The following is a 9,974-nucleotide window of genomic DNA, read 5'->3' as shown; positions in this document are numbered from 1 at the left end:
TCCCGTCATAAAGAAGAGACAAATCTTATCTCGATACATGCTAATTCTATCATATGATATATAATATACCCAACTATCATTTTGTCACCCAGTTACGGAATGATTAGAATAAATGTCAAAATACATTACTCACGCATAACAAACTCCATGTTCTCAAGTCATAGAATTACATGTACATTGACCATATGAGAAACACTTATGACACTCACATGACATCCAATGAAGTGTTCTCATAACGAGTCATGTCCGATACACAAAATCTCCATTTTGTACCCATATGCAGATTCAATATTTTTATATGAATCCCTACATATGCTAGTCATTATCATATTACTTCAACCTTAAACCCGAAGTAATATTTAACTAGGGACATTTAGAATACATTATTCTAAGGTTATTTATTATGAATAATTAAAACACATAATATAATATAGACATAATAAAATGGGCAATGCCTTTATATTTATTAATTTCATGAAATAAAACTCAAAGTTACAATCATCATATGATTGGTTTTTGGGCATTCAATAACAATTTTTGGCGGTTAACCAAAAAACCACCACGAACAGACGCGACTGTTCGTACCAGTGTGCGGTGCAGTGCCGCCACAATCGTATTGGTTATGAGACCCCTAGAGGCCCAAGGCCCTATCTTTGACCATTAATATATATATATATATATATGCCAATCATCACGCTTAATCCATGTGACTTAGTCCAGTTTGATAAGACTTATGGAGCTTGCCTCATAATCCTCTCCAAATTTCCTTCTCTTCCTATGTGGGATCAATTCCCATGGTAAAATCCCAAAAATTCAATCATTCTCTATTCTTGAAGAACAATTAGCTGTTCTTAGTGGATTTTTTTTAATGATTCTAAAGAGATCTATTCTCTGATTCTGAAGCCCCATCTCCTGGATCTCAAAAGATCAAAGATAATGAAGTTTTATGAACCATTTCCTCCTTTGATCGTAAAGTCACATGCTCTGAACTTAAAGAACACTCAACTCGGATTGTAAAGATGAAGTAGGAGTTGTTGTATTTGGAACAGAAGGTAATATTCATTTACATGATCAAGTTCATCTTTATTAACCCCTTTTTTTGTGTTAATGTCATTTAGGTTCTTAAACTTTTCTTTGAGGGGAGTCATAAACATGAGCTGGCCTACATTGGCTGCATCAAGTTCTACGAGTAACCATGCTTTTAGATTCTGCTCTGCTCATGTTAGCATTGGATGAAATATTATCTTCCATCCAATCTACTTATAGCATAAGTTCTCTAATCTTGAAGGGCAATTAGTTGTTCTTAGTGGATGTTCTTTATCAATTTATCACATTGGTAGAATAAGTTCTTCCAATTTTTCAGAGTTTTGTTTACAAAAATCTGATGATGTACTTCCAAATTTAGAGTGAGTTTAAGCAAAGCATATTCAAAGTTATCAGATAGCTCTTCCATTGCAGCAGGCACTAGCATTGACTTGATGTATTATATCTTTTAATGAGCCTCAAAAGGATCTTATGGTGTCTTTGTTCATGTCTTTGTTTTTTTTTTTGGTCCCTCCACAAGTTGCAGCCCAGGCACTTGCAGAGGTAGTGACGTTAGGGTGAAAGTGGGAGAGAGATGATTAGGAGATGAAGTGATCCGTGGAAAATGGCTATTTCTGTCAATTTTCATTGAAAATGAGAAAGATAGTGGACTTTTCTGCCTGGTTCACATAGCTTCCTCGATCTAATTGTAACAATATTGAAAGCTAAACTTGTCTAAGGATTCATTTTAGCCGACCACTTCCTTCAAATGGTACTAACATTTCACTTGCAGGACTATTACAACGCTTTTGAGAAAGAAAAAATTCCACTTCAATTGTAGCTCTCAATAAAGCATATATTACTACCTGTATTACAATAGTGAGTTATATTCGAGAGCATGTAATTAATCAAAATATATAAACAACTCATTATGGGTAAATTGGTAATTTTATATGTTATGTTCTGTCCGATTATGTTTTTACACTCTTACTGAACACTGAATAACTGTTCTTTTTTTGTCATGTTCTATTATGTCAAGCTACCAAATGCACACTATACTTCTTCAAGAAAGCGAGAAAAGAAAAAGCATGCCATAAACCATACAAAAGTGACCAAATAACATAGGTTTGATTACGGTTCGATCTGAAAACTTTTTTGGTTTGTATGGTATACCTAATACGTGATCCGTTTATGCCACAAATTCACATCCACTCCAATCCACGCATTTGAAAGCTCAGGACCACTCCTAGCCAGCCAATTGCAGAGTCTGAATTGCAACGGAAAAACTCCTGGCAAATTCATGCAATACCCATACAAGACAATTTACACGGGTAAGTTCTGATTCGTCTCTATGTGCTATACCCACAGAATACTTATCCTTAGCAATGATCTTATCTCTGCCAGAAGAAGCAATAGATGACAATGATCTTAATGAAGACCGACTTAATGTAATATTTTGGGATGAGGATATGCAATGTCTGAACAGGAACCCATGCAAAAGGTTGTTCGTTGAAGAGCCATCATTTTATGGCCCTTTCATGCTAAACTTTGATCCATAAGATGAATGAGCTACAAACTTTGCACTTTTTACTGATCCCGCAGATTCCCTATGACACAATGATATAATTTAATGAACTTCTCCAATCAAATAAGCGTTCAATTCCAGACGTACACAACAATTATGGTCACTTAGTTTATCAGGGCTGATTTCTTGCAGTCACAATATTTCAAGATTAGTCCAGGCATATCCTTGGACACCTTTCTACAAAAACTTACAATTGGTGATTTTCTTTCAAATTTATTTACTTCCCCTTTACAAAGGGAAAGACTATCAAGTCATTGATTCTTTTTCATATATGTCTTTCAAACAATAAATAACGTTACTTGAACCACATTAAAGCCTCTCCAAATATCATCTAACAGAATATTTATTAACTCAATAATTCCCCAATTAAGACCTGCTCTATTGCAGTTTGTTATCTATTCATATCCATTTGTGTGAAGTTCTTGATTTCTAGAGTTTATTTAGTTGATACATTGAATAGTAAATGTTTCGTGATTATCGTTTTTAGGTTTGTCTTGATATTCAAACTGACTTAGTTAATTACATCGGAGTTTGTCGGTGCATTCACCGAGTACATATTGATCTGAACGGTTTGCATACTATTGAGTATTTGAGATAACATTGGATAGGAACGTTTATCTGTTCGTTGATCTAAACATTTTCTTCACGACGCTTATGTCTATCGATTTATTTAAAACAAAAGGAGGTAACTTTGGGAATAATGAAAAAAAAAATTATATTTCTGCATAAACTTTTTCTTCTTGTTGAATTCTTCTCCACATAGAAATGGCAAAATCCCTAAATCCATAAAAGCTTCTTAGTCATATAAGTCTACATTGGCTTATCCTTTCAAAATTAGACGGGCACCCCATTAACACTGATTTTTGCAAACCCAAACTTTGGGATCTCACAATGCATACCACACAATATGCTTTTATGCAAAAGAAAAAATCCTTCCAATTTGGTTGGAAATTCCTGCTATTCTGCAAAAGAAGAAAAACCACCCAGGTCTTAAATTATCAAATTTGTTAAACCATAAGATATTATTAAAAGTCGGTGTTCCAATCATGTTACTAAAGAATATTGATTAGAAATTTGGGTTATGCAATGGAACTAGACTACGGATGTTATCTTTAAGAAATCGGGTTATAGAAGCAAATATCATATCTGGAAGCAATATTGGAAGTCGGACATTTATTCCAAAAATGTCTGACACTTACAGACAAAATGATTTCATTCAAATTTCAAATGAGACAATTTCCAATTGATGTATGTTTTACCATATGACCATAAATAAAAGCCAATGACAGTCATTATCGAAGATTGGTTTATTTCTAAGACAATCAGTCTTACCCATGATCAAATATATGTTGCTTTATCTATATGTTGATTTTATAGATGATAATTGTATAATTAGTAATAGATCAAAGAATGTTGTATATAAAAAATTATTTAGTAATTTATGATACGTGGTTCTTATTTTATTACTATTTTAAGTTTTTGTCTTTCTATAATTTCATTTACATTCTGTTATAAGTTTTGTTTTACAAATTCTTAATATTTACTCATATTATTATAAAATGCATATTGCTTTCATTTAATTTTGTAAAATATCTCATGTAATATACGAGTTCGAACCTAGTGTGTATATATATATATATATATATATATATGTGTGTGTGTGTGTGTTTTTTTTTATGTTCTGATTAAATATGTTATTGTGTTGTAAATACTAAAATTCAATAATTCTTAAATTAGTTTGGTACATTAAAGTAGAAATTATTAAAACTTAAAAGTTAATACAACTTTAATCTATTAAAATGTGTTTGTATTCTCTTAAAACTGAGGGACCATCTTATAAATATCAAAACCATAACGAAAAAATAATGTGGGGCTTAATCATTTGAAAATTTCAAAATTTGTGAGATCTTTTACTTATGGTTTTGTTTCACATGATTTTTCCCATCCAAATGTAGTATTTAATGTATTAATTAGCATACATTTGTTTCATAATATGTTTGTTTCATATATATATATACACATATATATTTATATAGAGGAGCGATCAAATGCAAACCATCTAATTTGTACAAACCGTGCAAACCACTTTCATCCATCGATTTTATTGTTTAATCTTATGAATTTTTTTCATGAAATTGGTTAACCTTGTGAAATTGTTTCATATAATACTTTTTTTGATGAATTTGTTTCATATATGGTTATGATATTGTTTCATTTAATACTTAATGAAATTTAATGGAACTGTTTCATGTATTTCTCTAAAATAAAAATAATGAAGATGATAATATTCATGATTAACATCTTCCACAATAAAAATGATTATAAACACCTGATTTGAATCTTGAGGTACCATATAAAACCCTAACTCTTTCTATGAGACAAATTATAGCAACGCTTGGTTTGTTTTGGTTTCTATATAGTGTAAGAATTTTTGTTGATCCCCTCTCTCAGTGATTTGATGATAATCTTTTTTCACTTATACGATGTATTTATGTATCTGTCTTTTCAGTTCCAGCGATCATCACTGAATCTGTTCAGTGATCGCTGAAGCACTTGTATTGTAATTCAATCAGAGACACCGATACTTCAAGAATACAACAATCACACCAAAGAACCTTCAGTCAAAGTCGAAGACTGAAACTGAAGATTAGAGACTGGCGAGTACGTGATCTGAAGCGATACTCAGTGATTACAAGTCTGTCTACATATGTGTGAAGACTACTCAAGCCTCAGCGAATGCTGAAGAGACCTCCAGATTATTTCAGCATTCATCGATCAAAGAAAGCTTGTCAAGCACGATTGTTATTGTCTTGTCCTTATACACACAAAGGACAAACTCATACTCTTTCTAAATGTTAGTATGGTACGGAGCCGACTAGTTGACTCTATTACCCACCAACTTTAGGTAAGGATGTCTGCTTATGAATAGGCTTTTTGTACTATTCACTGTAGCAAAGGACAAGTCTACCTCTTAAGGCTTGACACGCACTCTAATCCTACCATATTGCATTAAATGTGCATTTAATGCAATGGGTATAAATAGAAGTGTTTCTTCTCCATGCAGAGTGCGCGCGCAACACACTTTCTTAACCTAATTCTTACTTTGAGCATTCTAGAGCTTAAGTAAAAGAACTTTTCAAAGGAGCATATCTTTTCTCATTTGCTAAGATTTTGTGTGTAACCAAAGATTGTTTAGATAGGTTTTTTTACCTTATCTTTCCGCAAACAGTCTTATAAAATTTGTATTGATCTTCTTTTATCAATATACATTTTAAATTTGAAAATATTGTGTTTGTATTCATCCCCCCTTCTACAAACTGTTATACATATCTTGTAAACCCTCAAGGCACCAACAATTTTCTTTGTCGAATTCGTTGTTTATAAGAATTTCTTTTATTTTCTTTTTGATTGTTTTCAAAGTACCTTTTTGAGTTTTTGGTTGATTTTCAACGACTTTTTTTGTGTTTTCGGTTTATGTTCCCTCATTTCTGTTATTTTGGAGCACCTTATAAAGTCTACCAGATGCACTATGGAAATAATAAGATGAGATCTGAAACTTTTGATCTATTCGTGGTAACTAGAACAATAGCTTTTATCTATTCAAATATATTTAGTTGTAGAGATTAAGCACATCTTAGCGTCCTAATGTCTTAAAATCTTTTTAAACAAAACCATCGAAGATTTAAAATCGTTTATATTCATGTTTCCCGCTACATTGTGCGAGTTCACAACTAGTATATATATAGATATATATATATATATATATATATATTCGATTCACAATGTATTTGCTTCATATATATATATATATATATATATATATATATATTCGATTCACAATGTATTTGCTTCATATATATATATATATATATATATATATATATATGGTTCATGATCTAAAACTCTTACGTGTATTTTTTTTGTTTCACAAAGACAAAAAAGATTCACATTCTAGACTTTGTAATTGTGAAACAAACAATTTGTTAAACAAATATATGTCAATCACTTCATTAAATTCTAGTGGATGAAAAAATAAATAAACTAGCACAAGATCACTGGTTCTTACAGATCTCACAATTTAGAAAGTCCTCAAAAAAGGTCCTTCAAAATAATGTTACACAAAATTTGGTGTTTTACCATTCATAACACTAAAATAGTGCAAAAGTAAATGCATTCGATAGATAGGATTTAATGCAAAAAACAAGTTTAATGCAGATTTCGTACATTCATTAGAGATGATCTAAAGAGGTAAACATCCTTACAAAATGAAAAAGAAGCAAAGACTCGTCTAGTTACAACTCACCTACCTCCGGGACTCTCGACGACGTACCATTTTGCATAATACAGATAAACCTTTTACAGATACAACAACATTAGTTTATAACAACAACAAAAAACGAATAATTGAAATCAAAAACCACATCACTCCTCAAACCAACAATCGATTTGGTGTCTAACGCACTATGTTAGAAAGACTCGGGTTCGTAAGAGGAGCACCCCTAGTAAATGGGTAACACCCACCTCCGGTGAAAAGGAAAAGTTCACCCAATTCATGCATGAACCGCACCCGCCAATCAAAGAAATCAAAATGTCAAAGGTCTGATCAACACCCAAACTTGTTCATCCTACCTTCTTTCTAGCATATTGGTAAGTTGCAAAGACTTTCTTCTTAGGCGCATTCGCTAGGGTTCAGGTGGCAGCGTAACTGCCTTTTTTAACTTCATTCGAATCTTTCCTTCATTGGAAATTTAACCACATTCAGTCACCCAAGATTCATCATGAATCCCGACTTCACACCTCTTGGCAAAAGAGCTCATATAAGTACATACTGCTGGTTACTAAGACCTAAACATTACAAATTGCTCCATAGTACTAATATTAAGGTTATCTAAGGCCCGACATCTTTTGTCAAAAGGTCTTGTCTTTCGGAAAAATATTAACTTGACCAAATTGTCCTTACTTTGCACCAAATTAGTCAAAGTCGTTGACTTAGTAGGTCAAAATGGTCGAGTTACTTTACATTTACCCGAAAGTAAGACCTTAGGTAAAAGATAAAATATTTCATTTGATAATATAAAGATCAAACAGAAAGATTTTTTCGACCCTGAACACCAAGAAAGCTAGAAACTTTGATGCAGTTATTGTCTTTGAGGGCTCCAAATGCTATTCAATCACACAAATACAAGATTCCATGCAATGCATACTTTCTTTAAACTAATATTGTTTGAGTGATCCCCATCTTCCAAGCCAACTTTTGCTTTTAAGATTTTTTGGAAACTCTAAGGTTGTTATATCACTGATTTAAGCCTCACGACCAAGCCTTGGATCGTGAAGTTCTGATACAGTGACTATAAAATATAAAGAAACAAACAAGCCCAATATATCCCACGCGGAGGTAGAGTCATGGGTAGAATGTGCACAGTGAATATGGAAATGTGAATCACACCCAAGCAGCATACACATGTTAAGAATATGTTCACCGGGTATTCTTGATTATGCAAGGAGCATACATGTTTCCAGTCCTCCTTTTAATACTTATAAAGCTATTATTACCAACACTTGGGTACGAACGGTGAAGAATTTAGCCTTCTTCTGCCAGTCAGTTTTAGCACATAAACCCGACTAGCGTTTGGCATTTGTGGGCTATCCTCCAATAATGAGCCTATCTTGACCAATTATGACTATATGATCGTTGACTATTGCAGGGGATTGACCCCGTGAATTAGTTGCATTAAAGGTGTGTACAACCGTTACAAAAAAGAAGAGCAAATGCAGTAGTTGATAATACAGAAAATATGTTAACTTTTTGGTAGTGTTGCTAAGAACAAACCTTTCACATGCAAGAGGCCTGAAATGATAGAGTGATTTACATAGCTGGACTGATTCAAGTTCCTGTGGTAGTGGTTAATTGAGTGTCGCAGACACTTCCAAATCCAACCTGGGCTCTATTTTCACTATCTGCTGGTATTCCATGTGATCAATGAACAATAAATATTCATTCATTCATATGTGAATGACCCCCATCAAGCGCTGCCTAGATCAGAATCATATATGTATTATCTGAAACATTGTGACAAAATATAAGAACATTTATGGTTATACGTATGCTGTAGTGGGAAACAAAGAGGAATATGGCGTAAGAAGTTTGGAAAGGAAACGCCCAAAATGTCAGAAACTCGAAATCATCTTGCATTTACATGAAAGAATGATAAGTTATAAGTATACGTATTTATATATACATAGAGAGGGATTTTCAGATAACAACCGACTCCAAATAGAAAAAGGGAAAAAGAAGTCGTTAGGTCAACGTCTCTATGCTCATAAACTTCAGCCTAACCCTAGGATTTAGAAGCAGAATAGCCATGGAAAATCATCATCAACCAGAGCTTCTTTCAAACAGAATAACCATGGAACGTCATCATCATCATTCTAACACAAACATGTCACAAAAACCCAATAGCGACTTCGGATTTTAGAGATTCAAACCTACATAGATGTTTTTGGTATTTCATTTAAAAAATACCGTCCCAGATGAAACAGCGGTTGGTAATTTCTCGGGAAAGGAACATAATTCTTTGCAATTTTCAGGTCAAAAAGGATATCATTCACAAAAATTGGTAGACATGGACAAGTAAGAGATGGATATTACCTACATATGCATATGTTGAAGACTAATTTGCTAGAAATTAGGGTTCATAATCCTCCGATTCGTGAGAGAAGCTCCATATGCTGATGTTTCGAAATCTCATCATAGGGGTAAGGTTAAGCAGAAGTTTTGAACATAGACACGTTGAGGGCGGAACCCCTAACATCAACGATTTCAACGGAACCCTAACGTTAATGAGAAATGCTAAATAGGAAGATCCTACCCTTCGTCCTAAAGTACTGCATATTTTTTTAATAAAGATAAACTATTTTATAAACTAGTTTATTTTTTTTAAATAGGAAAAATTGTACCAAAATGGAACCAACTTTTACATGATTTCTATTTTGGGGGAACGAACTTTTAAAATCGTCATTTTGGGGAACCAACTTTCACCTGATTCATATTTTGAGGAACCAACTTTCAAAATCGTCATTTTAGGGAACCAACTTTCACCTGATTCCTATTTTGGGGAACCAACTTGCAAAATAATTATAGAAAAATGGGAAAATTACACCAAAATAGAACCAACTTTCACATGATTTCTATTTTGGGGAACCAACTTTTAAAATCGTCATTTAGGGGTCTCTATCGAACTTTTTGTTTATTTAAGGGTCTGATTGATCTGTTGAACATGTAACAGATAATTTAAGGGTCTCTATCAAACTTTTGGTTGGATTTGCCAAATTTGATTTAAACTTTAATATTGACACAGATTGGTTA

The 9,974-nt window shown here is 33.0% G+C and overlaps 1 long non-coding RNA gene across 1 annotated transcript; it reads right to left on the bottom strand.

Annotated features, from left to right (window-relative positions):
- Positions 1-7,826: 7,826 nt before the first annotated feature.
- On the bottom strand, positions 7,827-9,454 carry LOC112504139. Its single transcript, XR_003068131.1, has 2 exons — positions 9,258-9,454; positions 7,827-8,668 (listed from the first exon to the last, which is right to left on the bottom strand). It is a non-coding gene; the product is annotated as an uncharacterized LOC112504139 (long non-coding RNA).
- Between the last annotated feature and the right edge of the window lie 520 nt (positions 9,455-9,974).

This window comes from Cynara cardunculus, unplaced genomic scaffold (genome assembly GCF_001531365.2).
Source record: "Cynara cardunculus var. scolymus isolate 2C unplaced genomic scaffold, CcrdV1 Un_Scaffold_4757, whole genome shotgun sequence".
In the NCBI taxonomy this organism is placed as follows: Eukaryota; Viridiplantae; Streptophyta; class Magnoliopsida; order Asterales; family Asteraceae; genus Cynara; species Cynara cardunculus.
This window is presented reverse-complemented; position numbering and strand designations above follow the sequence as displayed.